Source organism: Arachis hypogaea, chromosome 12 (assembly GCF_003086295.3).
Source record: "Arachis hypogaea cultivar Tifrunner chromosome 12, arahy.Tifrunner.gnm2.J5K5, whole genome shotgun sequence".
In the NCBI taxonomy this organism is placed as follows: Eukaryota; Viridiplantae; Streptophyta; class Magnoliopsida; order Fabales; family Fabaceae; genus Arachis; species Arachis hypogaea.
Genome location: NC_092047.1, coordinates 38,738,415 through 38,749,459, shown reverse-complemented (window position 1 = coordinate 38,749,459; position 11,045 = coordinate 38,738,415). Strand labels below are relative to the sequence as shown.

Genomic DNA, 11,045 nt, shown 5'->3' with positions numbered 1-11,045 from the left:
AAAGTGCAACTGATATATCAACAGTTGGGGGCAAATCAAAAAACCGAGGATTACTACACTGTCAGCAACATACTATCATTAGAGCATGCTGAAATTGAACACCAGAGAACAAAGAAGAGGATCACGGTCAGGGGAGACAAATTGAGGCCCTACAAGCACCAACCACCATAAAAGAAAGCTTCAATGTCAAGCTAGTGACAATAAAAGAGCGCTCCATGGGAGGCAACCCATGCTTTAAGATTCTTGTCATTTTACATTCAATAAATTATGATCACTTGATGCATGAATTCTTTTCTCTTTTCATGAACGTGTCCATTTATGGCATGCACTATTTTGAAACATATGCTAAGTTTGGTGTGTCTTCAAGCACACTTAACCAATATCATAAAGGATTTTGTTTCACATGCTTAAAATATTTTGATAGAGCATATGGCCGAACACTAAGTTTGGTGTCCACACGGCTTCATGAAAATTTGAAATTCATGCATCAATAATCATACTTTTGTTATTTTTCAAAACCTTATAAATAGAATTTTTTTTATGAAGGCATTAATTGTGATAAACCCTTTGACAGGAAACAAGTTTGATGTTCATCAAACCTTGATGCACCAATTCAAGGATACAATTAATCCTTCATGAAAAAAAAAAGAGAGAAAAAGAATGTATGATGAAAACAATTCTTATGAACATTTAAACTTCACTAATTGGAAGAAGAAACTCATTTTCTTTATATATTACCAAACATCAAGTTTGGTGTCTTCCAAAGGAAGTATCACGGTTTAAATGAGACAAGGATTGATGGTTCATAAAGTTTTAATAAAAAGTACACCCTTGCTACGGTTGGATGAGACTAATGTGTGTTGTCTTGTTGTGGTGACTAGGAAGTCAAAGAATCTTCAAAGAAAAGGACAAGACAAAGGAGAGCATAGCATAAGGACAAAATCCTATCACATGCTTCAAATAAGAAATCTGCCACTCCTTGAGAATGATCACGGCAAAGGCAAGGGAAGGAGAAAATTTTGTCTTCATTCATCCATACATGCACACCCTTGATTCCCATAAGGTCTAATTGCATCCTAGCCCTTCATTGCTCATTTAAAAGCATACCACCTTCAAGCCATGCACATAACCGAATCACTCCTCAACATAACAAGCCTTGTGCAATCTTTCTTCTACTTTAAACTCTAACCACTTAGACTTCTCTTCATAATCTCTTATCATAACAAATTCAGTCCGAATCACTGTTTCCTCCAACCACATATCAAACTCTCCAACATTCTTCACACTCCCTCTCAACCAACCAAGTGATCATGGCATCCTCCTCAAGAACCAAACGACGAAAAGGAAAAGATCCAATAGTAGAGGAAGAAACTTATGAATATGACCAATGGAAGTTCAAGTCTTGGTCCCATCAAATGCAAATTCAATGGATGAACGAGAAAAAAATCTATCCTGAAATTCCATTCATGTTGCCAGATGATGGATGTCAAGAAATAAAGAACAAAATCCGGAAGAGGAGATGGGAGGAACTTACATCGCCAACCACCCGAGTTAATACGAACATCATAAGAGAGTTCTATGCAAATGTCCCAAGGATTGACATGCGTGAACCCCCAACGTACAAGAGCTATGTGCGTGGGGTGGAAGTAGACTTTAGCCCGGAGGCAATCAAAAAAAGTCTTGAAACTAAAGTCAGTCCGCTTTGATGAACCGGGATACCAACAAAGATTGACTGAGGATCAAGATTATGAGGAGATTGCAAGAGACATTTGTTTTGAGAACTCAGAATGGGAAGGGGACAACAAGAACAAATACAAGTTCCTCAAGAGATGTAACCTCATTCCGGAAGCAAAAGGTTAGTATGAGTTGATGAAAAGATCAATTATGGGGACAGTGAACACCTCAGAAGTGAACAGGGAGAGAGCCTTAATGCTGCATTGTATCATGGTGGGTGGAGAGATAAGAGTTCATGAAATCCTTGCAAGAGACATTCAAAAGATAGCTGAAAAGAATTCGGCCGGATCTTGGTTGTACTATCCGAGCACCATTTGGAAATTGTGTGCAAAGGCTAAAGTCCCATTGGAAGAGGAGAATCCAATGTGGTTAAGCCAAGGCATGCCCATAACCATTGAAAGGATGATGATGCCCCTTGAAGCACATCAAGGCCGAAGGCCACATGGAGGAAGGGAAGTAGAAGAACCAATGGAGGAAGATGAGCCACACATGGAAGAAGAGCCATAAGAGGAGGAGGAGCAGCCACACTTTTTCCCACATGGCAATATGGATATGACTCAAATGCAAGAAGCAATAGGGAGATTGTCTCAACAGTACACTAGAATCCAAGAGAGGCAAGAGGAATACCATTCTCTGTACTTGCAAAACCAACAAGCACAAGAAGAAAGAGAGCTAAGAATAATCAACAAACAAAATGAATTCGAGTCAAGATTTCTTGCGATGCAAGAAGAACATGCCTTTCAATCTCATGAATCTTTTGGGAAGTTGGAACAAATGCAAGCTGAAAGTTTGAAGGCTTTCAAGGAGTTCACAACACTCCAAGAAGCAAGGTATGAAGTACAAGCCGATTACAATGTCAATAGCCAAATCAAACTAAACTATATTGGAGAACATATGCATAACATGGATCCGGCATTCCCAACTTTTGATGAATTTTTCAAAATGAGAAGTGAGGTAGAAGTAAACAGGGCTATGAGACTTGAAGATAGAGTGGAGGAGGCTATGAATAATGCTGGCTTTTGGCAAGATCAACAGGCACCAAACAAGGATGGTGGGAACACTAGCAGCCAAGTGTATGAAAAGAGAAAGAAGAGGCATGACAAATGAAAGGTGGACTTGCTCCTTGATCAAAGAAAAAAAATTTCATGCATTCTATCTATTCTAAGTTGTCTTTGCATTTTTAAGTAGTCATTTAAAAGTCTTTGCATTATGTTTGTTTCTTTCAAAATAAATAGGCTAGTTTATGTGTGTACTTGTATGTTATTTTCACTTGACAAAAAGCATGTGTTGTCCCCTGCATCTTTAAATTCAATAAAAGAACAGTTTGAATGTGAAGTGAAATGGTCTCTGTTAGTTAGAAGTAGAATAAAAGTAAGTGGTGGTATGTGTGTGATTGTATAATAGCTCACTTTTAGTGAATAAAGAGCTAGGATATCCCTTTCTAAGTAAAGAGTGGCTGCTGTCTATGAATCTCAATTGAATTAAATTCCTTGGTTAGAAAGAAAAACAAAAAGAAGGAAAGAAGAAAAAGATAGCCAAAAAGTGGCAAAACAAAAGAAAAACAAAAAGAAACAAAGCTGGACACCAATAGCTTGAACCTTAAAATATATGCCTGTGATGACTTTGTACTAGGATCTGCTTGGATTAGTAAGCTCTTAGGAGTGCCTCAACACTTGGTGACTTGGGTTAACTAACCCGGGATCATCAGCTGAAAGTCCACTATCAAGAGCAACCTAACTACAAGGCATTTAGTAGCCCAAAGAGGTGCTGGGCATCAATGTTTTAAGAAGGAATGTGAGCCAAGTGTCTATGGTGAATAATGTGTCAAGTATAAAGAAAAGAAAATGAACTTGCTACACATGACACTCAAATAAAGCTTATGAACAAAGTAATAACCAAGGATAAAGGAATAATGAGAGGTCATAGTAGTATGCCACTTGAAGCTTGAAGGAGACTTTCTAGGCCTAGGAGTCAATAAGAAGTGAGTATTTGCATATCCACATAAAACCCCATGAACTATCAATAATACTCTGCTAGCATGAACTTCCTCTTCCATTTCATTCTTTCTTCTTAATAATTCATTTCTTGCTTGGGGACAAGCAAGCTTTAAGTTTGGTGTTGTGATGACAAGTCATCCTAGCCTATTTTAGCTAGTCTTTTTCTTTAGTTTTCATTAGAATTATGCACTTTCTTGAGCTACAAGCAAGCTAATTGAGTAGATTTTCATGTTTCCCTTGATTGAACCAACCATATGTGAATTCATGCCATTTCATGAGGTTTTGTGCTATATTTGTTGCATACTATGAAAGAATGAATATCTCATGATTTTGAGCATAGCTTTGATTAGTTTGGTTGATTAATGATAGGTGAAGAAAGCTTGGAGAAAGGTTGAAGCAAAGAGGAATGGCTAGAAGTGAAGAATGGAAGTTGATCTTGGAGGCATGAAGTTAGCCCCAACGTTAGCCCCCTAACTTGGAGGCTAACGTTGGGCATGAAGTACTCCCTGGGCTCCCCACGTTTGAGCCAACGTTAGCCCCCTAACTTGGAGGCTAACGTTGGCACATGACATTGCAAGGAAGAGGCCAACGTTAGCTCCAACGTTAGCCCCCTAACTTGGAGGCTAACGTTGGAACTTGAAATTCATCCCTGGGCAAGCCAACGTTTGCGCCAACGTTAGCCCCCTAACTTGGAGGCTAACGTTGGCACATGAGTTATTAAGTGGGAGAAGGCCAACGTTTGCGCCAACGTTAGCCCCCTAACTTGGAGGCTAACGTTGGCACATGAATCACAAAGGGAGGGGCACCAACGTTTGCGCCAACGTTAGCCCCCTAACTTGGAGGCTAACGTTGGCACATGAGTTATTAAGTGGGAGAAGGCCAACGTTTGCGCCAACGTTAGCCCCCTAACTTGGAGGCTAACGTTGGCACATGAATCACAAAGGGAGGGGCACCAACGTTTGCGCCAACGTTAGCCCCCTAACTTGGAGGCTAACGTTGGCACCACTAGCACTAAGCAAGGCCAACGTTAGGGTCAAAGTTAGACCCCTAACGTTGGCACCAACGTCCAAACCAGAAAATCATGCTTGCTGCTATGAAAAGTTGGGGTCAAAGTTAGACCCCTAACTTTGGCCCTAACGTTGGGACCAACTTTGGCTAACTTCAAAACCGGTTCAATTGGTTCACTTCGGTTCTTCTTCAAACTTCAAGAGCAATCAACCAAGGCCTCTTTCAACCCAATTCCACCAAGAACAAAGGCCCAACTCAAGGCTTGAAGATCATTTTGGAAAGTGTATAAATAGGATAGAATTCAAGTTATTAGGAGAGCTTTCCTTTTAGAATTTTCATAATAGTTTTTGGGAAGCTTTTGTTACTGAGTAAACTTGAATTTCTTTGTTTCCTTTTACTTGCAATTTCATTTTACTTTTATCTTGGATCTTGGATTGGAGAATTGAAGAAATTCTGTTTCAATCTCAATCTTGGATCTCTCTGTTTCTTTACTTTACTGTTAATTGAATTTCATTTCCGGTTCGTTGTTCTTCATCTCTTTTCTTTGCAATTTACAATTTCCTTGCTATTGTTCTTGTTGGATCTAGGAAGGCATTGAGATCTAGACTTGGTTTTCTAGTATCTGGGTCCTGAGATCTGAATTTCTCATTTCAATTCCCTGTTTATTGCTTTTTCTGTTCATTTACTTTACTGCTTCAAGATCCGGTTCAATCCAAATTCCCTTTCCCTCTTCTGTTTGATGCAATTTAGTTTTTCTTTGTTTAAATTCTGCAAATCCATTCCCCAATTCCCTTTACATTTCAAGCAATTTATATTCCTTGCACTTTAAGATTCCGCAATTTACATTTCTTGCACTTTAAGTTTCTGCCATTTAATTTCTTGTTCTTTAAGTTTCAGCAATTTATTTCTTGTTCTCTTTACTTCAATGCAATTTACATTCTGCAAGTCACACAATCATCAACCAAATCTTGATTCGCTTGACTAAATCAACCACTAAACTAAAATTGCTCAATCCTTCAATCCTTGTGGGATCGACCTCACTCCCGTGAGTTTTTATTACTTGATACGACCCGGTACACTTGCCGGTTAGTTTTGTGATGTTTTGTGAGAGATTCGTTTCTCATCAAAATATCTCATCAGCTACCTATTTAAGCAAGTTCCCAGCCATAACCTGTGCAGCAACACTGATTTAAACCCAAGGGAGGAATGTCAGGCTATCACCCTCAGAAGTGGGAAGGAATTGAAGGAAACTTCTAAGAAACCACAAGAGAAGAACTCAAATGAAGGGGAAGAGGAACAAGATGAAGTCCAAGTTCCCACTCCTAATTCACATCAAAAAGGAGAAATGCTGAAGCCAGAAGTTCCAAAAGCTCCATACCCTCATCAATTGAAAAAGAAGGGGGATGACAACCAATTCTCAAGATTTTTGGAAATCTTCAAGAAACTACAGATTAACATACCCTTTGCTGAAGCAATAGAGCAAATGCCGCTCTATGCCAAGTTCTTGAAGGAATTAATGACCAAGAAGAGAAGCTGAAAGAGCAACGAGACTGTGATACTAACCAAAAAATGTAGTGCCATTTGATGAGCGGATAATTTATACGCTTTTTGGCATTGTTTTTAGTATGCTTTTAGTAGAATCTAGTTACTTTTAGGGATGTTTTCATTAGTTTTTATGTTAAATTCACATTTCTGGACTTTACTATGAGTTTGTGTGTTTTTCTGTGATTTCAGGTATTTTCTGGCTGAAATTGAGGGACTTGAGCAGAAATCAGATTCAGAGGTTGAAGAAGCACTGCTGATGCTGTTGGATTCTGACCTCCCTGCACTCAAAGTGGATTTTCTGGAGCTACAGAACTCAAAATGGCGCGCTTTCAATTGCGTTGGAAAGTAGACATCCAGGGCTTTCCAGCAATATATAATAGTCCATACTTTGGCGAAGAATCGATGACGTAAACTGGCGTTCAACGCCAGCTTTCTACCCAAATCTGGCGTCCAGCGCCAGAAAAGGATCCAAAACCAGAGTTGAACGCCCAAACTAGCACAAATACTGGCGTTCAACTCCACAAATGGCCTCTGCACGTTCAACACTCAGGCTCAGCCCAAACACACACCAAGTGGGCCCAGGAAGTGGATTTATACATCAATTACTTACTCATGTAAACCCTAGTAGCTAGTTTATTATAAATAGGACCTTTTACTATTGTATTAGGCATCTTTTGATCATCTTAGGATCTTAGGATCATCTTTGAATGCATTGTTCTTAGACTTTGGGGGCTGGCCATCTCGGCCATGCCTGGACCTTTCACTTATGTATTTTTAACGGTAGAGTTTCTACACTCTATAGATTAAGGTGTGGAGCTCTGCTGTTCCTCAAAGATTAATGCAAAGTACTACTGTTTTCTATTCAATTCATCTTATTTCGCTTCTAAGATATCCATTCGCACCCAAGAACGTGATGAAGGTGATGATTATGTGTGACGCTCATCACCATCTCCCCTATGAACACGTGCCTGACAAACACTTCTGTTCTACCTGAAATAAGCTAGAATGAATATCTCTTAGATCTCCTAACCGGAATCTTCGTGGCGTAAGCTAGAATGATGGCGGCATTCAAGAGAATCCGGAAAGTCTAAACCTTGTCTGTGGTATTCCGAGTAGGATTCAATGATTGAATAACTGTGACGAGCTTCAAACTCGCGAGTGCTGGGCGTTAGTGACAGACACAAAAGGAGGGTGAATCCTATTCCAGCATGATCGAGAACCGACAGATGAATAGCCGTGCCGTGACAGGGTGCGTGAGCATATTATTCACTGAGAGGAGGGGATGTAGCCACTGACAACGGTGATGCCCTTGCATAAAGCCAGCCATGGAAAGGGGTAAGACTGATTGGATGAAGATAGCAGGAAAGCAGAGGTTCAGAGGAACGAAAGCACCTCCATTCGCTTATCTGAAATTCCTACCAATGAATTACATAAGTATCTCTATCCCTATTTTATTATATCATATTCGAAAACACTATTATCCATTTATATCTGCCTAACTGAGATTTACAAGGTGACCATAGCTTGCTTCATACCAACAATCTCCGTGGGATTCGACCCTTACTCACGTAAGGTATTACTTGGACGACCCAGTGCACTTGCTGGTTAGCTGTATCGAAGTTGTGAACCATGGTATTGGCACCATGTTCTTGGCGCCATTGCCAGAGACAAGAAAGAGCCATGAATTTTACATAATTAAAGCGTAATCACGATTGCGCGTACCAAGTTGCACACGTTGCCAGGGATTATTCAAGCCTGGACATCACAATTTCGTGCACCAAGTTTTTGGCGCCGTTGCCGGGGATTGTTTGAGTTTGGACAACTGACGGCTCATCTTGTTGCTCAGATTAGGTAATTTTCTTTTCGTTTTGTTTTCAAAAAAAAATCTTTCAAAAATATTTTCAAAAATCTCTCATTTGTTTTCGAAAAAAATAAAAATGTTTTCAAAAAAATTTATTCAAGATTTTTAAGAATGAATTCTAGTGTTTCATGAAGCATGTGAAGCCTGGCTGGCTGTAAAGCCATGTCTAAATTCTTTTGGACTGAGGCTTCCAAACCATAAGAGGTAAGTTACATACTTGATAAATGATGAGCAGCAATTTGTTATCAAGAGCAATATACTCTGGTGTTAAATGCTGAAGCTTGGCTGGCCATTGGCCATGTCTAGTGTTTTGGACTGGAGCTTTCTTTGAAAGCTTGGCTGGCTAGTGAGCCATGTCTAATTCCTGGACTGAAGCTTTAGACTAAGAATGCAAGATTCCTGGAATTCATATTAAAAATTTTGGAATCCTTATTTTCCTTTTTCATATAATTTTCGAAAAAAAAAAGATCCAAAAAAATTAGAAAATCATAAAAATAAAAAATATTTTTGTATTTCTTGTTTGAGTCTTGAGTCATGTCATGAGTTTGGTGTTACTTGCATATGCATCTTGCATTTTTCGAAAATATCATGCATTCATAGTGTTCTTCATGATCTTCAAGTTGTTCTTGGTAAGTCTTCTTGTTTGATCTTGATGATTTTTTGTTTTGTGTCTTTTCATGTTTATCATATGCATTCTTGAATTCTTAGTGCGTAAGCATTAAAAAATTCTAAGTTTGGTGTCTTGCATGTTTTCTTTGCATTAAAAATTTTTCAAAATTATGTCTATGATGTTCATCTTGACATTCAAAGTGTTCTTCGTGTTCATCTTGACATTCATATCATTCATGCATGCATTCATTGTTTTGATTCAAAATTTTCATGCATTGAGTCTTTTTGTTGTTTTTCTCTCTCATCATAAAAATTCAAAAATCAAAAAAATATCTTTCCCTTTTTTCTCTCATCAAATTCGAAAATTTGAGTTGACTTTTTCAAAAATTTTTAAAATCAAATTGTTTCTCATGAGTCAAATCAAATTTTCAATTTGAAAATCTTATCTTTTTCAAAATCTTTTTCAAAAATCAAATCTTTTTCAAAATTCTTAGTTATTTTCGAAAATTCCAAAAATATTTTTCAAAAATCTTTTTCTTATTTTTATATCAAATTTTCGAAAATAACATAATCAATTAATGTTTTGATTCAAAAATTTGAAGTTTGTTACTTGCTTGTTAAGAAAGATTCAAACTTTAAGTTCTAGAATCATATCTTGTGATTTCTTGTGAATCAAGTCATTAATTGTGATTTTAAAATCAAATCTTTTTCAAAAACAATTTCTATCATATCTTTTCAAAAATATCTTCTTATCTTATCTTTTTCAAAAATTTGATTTCAAAATATCTTCTCTAACTTCCTAACTTCCTATCTTTTCAAAATTTGTTTCAATTAACTAACTAACTTTTTGTTTGTTTCTTATCTTTTTCAAAACCACCTAACTAACTCTCTCTCTCTCATTTTCGAAAATATCTTCCCCCTTTTACAAAATTTCTTTTTAATTTATTAATTATTTTAATTTTTAATTTTTAAATCTTAATTTTCGAAAAAAAAAAATACTAACATTTTTCAAAAACTATTTTCAAAAATCACTAACTCCTTTTCAAAAATAATTTTCGAAAATTCCCTCCTTCTCTCTCATCTTATTCTATTTATTTATTCATCTACTAACATCTCTTCCTCACATCATCACCAAATTCGAACCCCCTCCTCTATCTGTGTTCGAATTTCTTCTTCTTTTCTTCTACTAACAATAAGGAACCTCTTTACTGTGACATAGAGGATTCCTCTTCTTTTCTTTTTCTCTCCTCTTTCTTATGAGCAGGGACAGAGAAAAAGGCATTCTTGTTGAAGCTGATCCAGAACCTGAAAGGACTCTGAAGAGAAAATTAAGAGAAGCTAAATTACAACAATCCAGAGACAACTTGATTGAAAATTTCGAACAAGTAAAGGAGATGGCAGCCGAACCCAACAACAATGCAAGGAGAATGCTTGGTGACTTTACTGCACCTAATTCCAATTTACATGGAAGAAGCATCTCCATTCCTGCCATTGGAGCAAACAACTTTGAGCTGAAACCTCAATTAGTTTCTCTGATGCAGCAGAACTGCAAGTTTCATAGACTTCCATCTGAAGATCCTTTTCAGTTCTTAACTGAATTCTTGCAGATATGTGATACTGTTAAGACTAATGGAGTAGATCCTGAAGTCTACAGGCTCATGCTTTTCCCTTTTTCTGTAAGAGACAGAGCTAGATTATGGTTGGATTCTCAACCCAAAGACAGCCTGAACTCTTGGGATAAGCTGGTCACGGCTTTCTTAGCCAAGTACTTTCCTCCTCAAAAGCTGAGCAAGCTTAGAGCTGATGTTCAAACCTTCAGACAGAAAGAAGGTGAATCCCTCTATGAAGCTTGGGAAAGATACAAACAGTTGACCAAAAAGTGTCCTTCTAACATGCTTTCAGAATGGACCATCCTGGATATATTCTATGATGGTTTATCTGAGCTATCAAAGATGTCACTGGACACTTCTGCAGGTGGATTCATTCACCTAAAGAAAACGCCTGCAGAAGCTCAAGAACTCATTGATATGGTTGCTAATAACCAGTTCATGTACACTTCTGAAAGGAATCCTGTGAGTAATGGAACGCCTATAAAGAAGGGAGTTCTTGAAGTTGATACTCTGAATGCCATATTGGCTCAGAATAAAATATTGACTCAGCAAGTCAATATGATCTCTCAGAGTCTGCATGGAATGCAAGATGCATCCAACAGTACTCAAGAGGCATCTTCTGAAGAAGAAGCTTATGATCCTGAGAACCCTGCAATAGCAGAGGTAAATTACTTAGGTGAA

The 11,045-nt window shown here is 37.8% G+C and overlaps 1 non-coding gene across 1 annotated transcript; it reads right to left on the bottom strand.

Moving 5' to 3' along the window:
* Nucleotides 1–10,544: 10,544 nt before the first annotated feature.
* On the bottom strand, nt 10,545–10,652 carry LOC112732203 (small nucleolar RNA R71). Its single transcript, XR_003167939.1, has one exon. It is a non-coding gene; the product is annotated as a small nucleolar RNA R71 (small nucleolar RNA).
* Between the last annotated feature and the right edge of the window lie 393 nt (nt 10,653–11,045).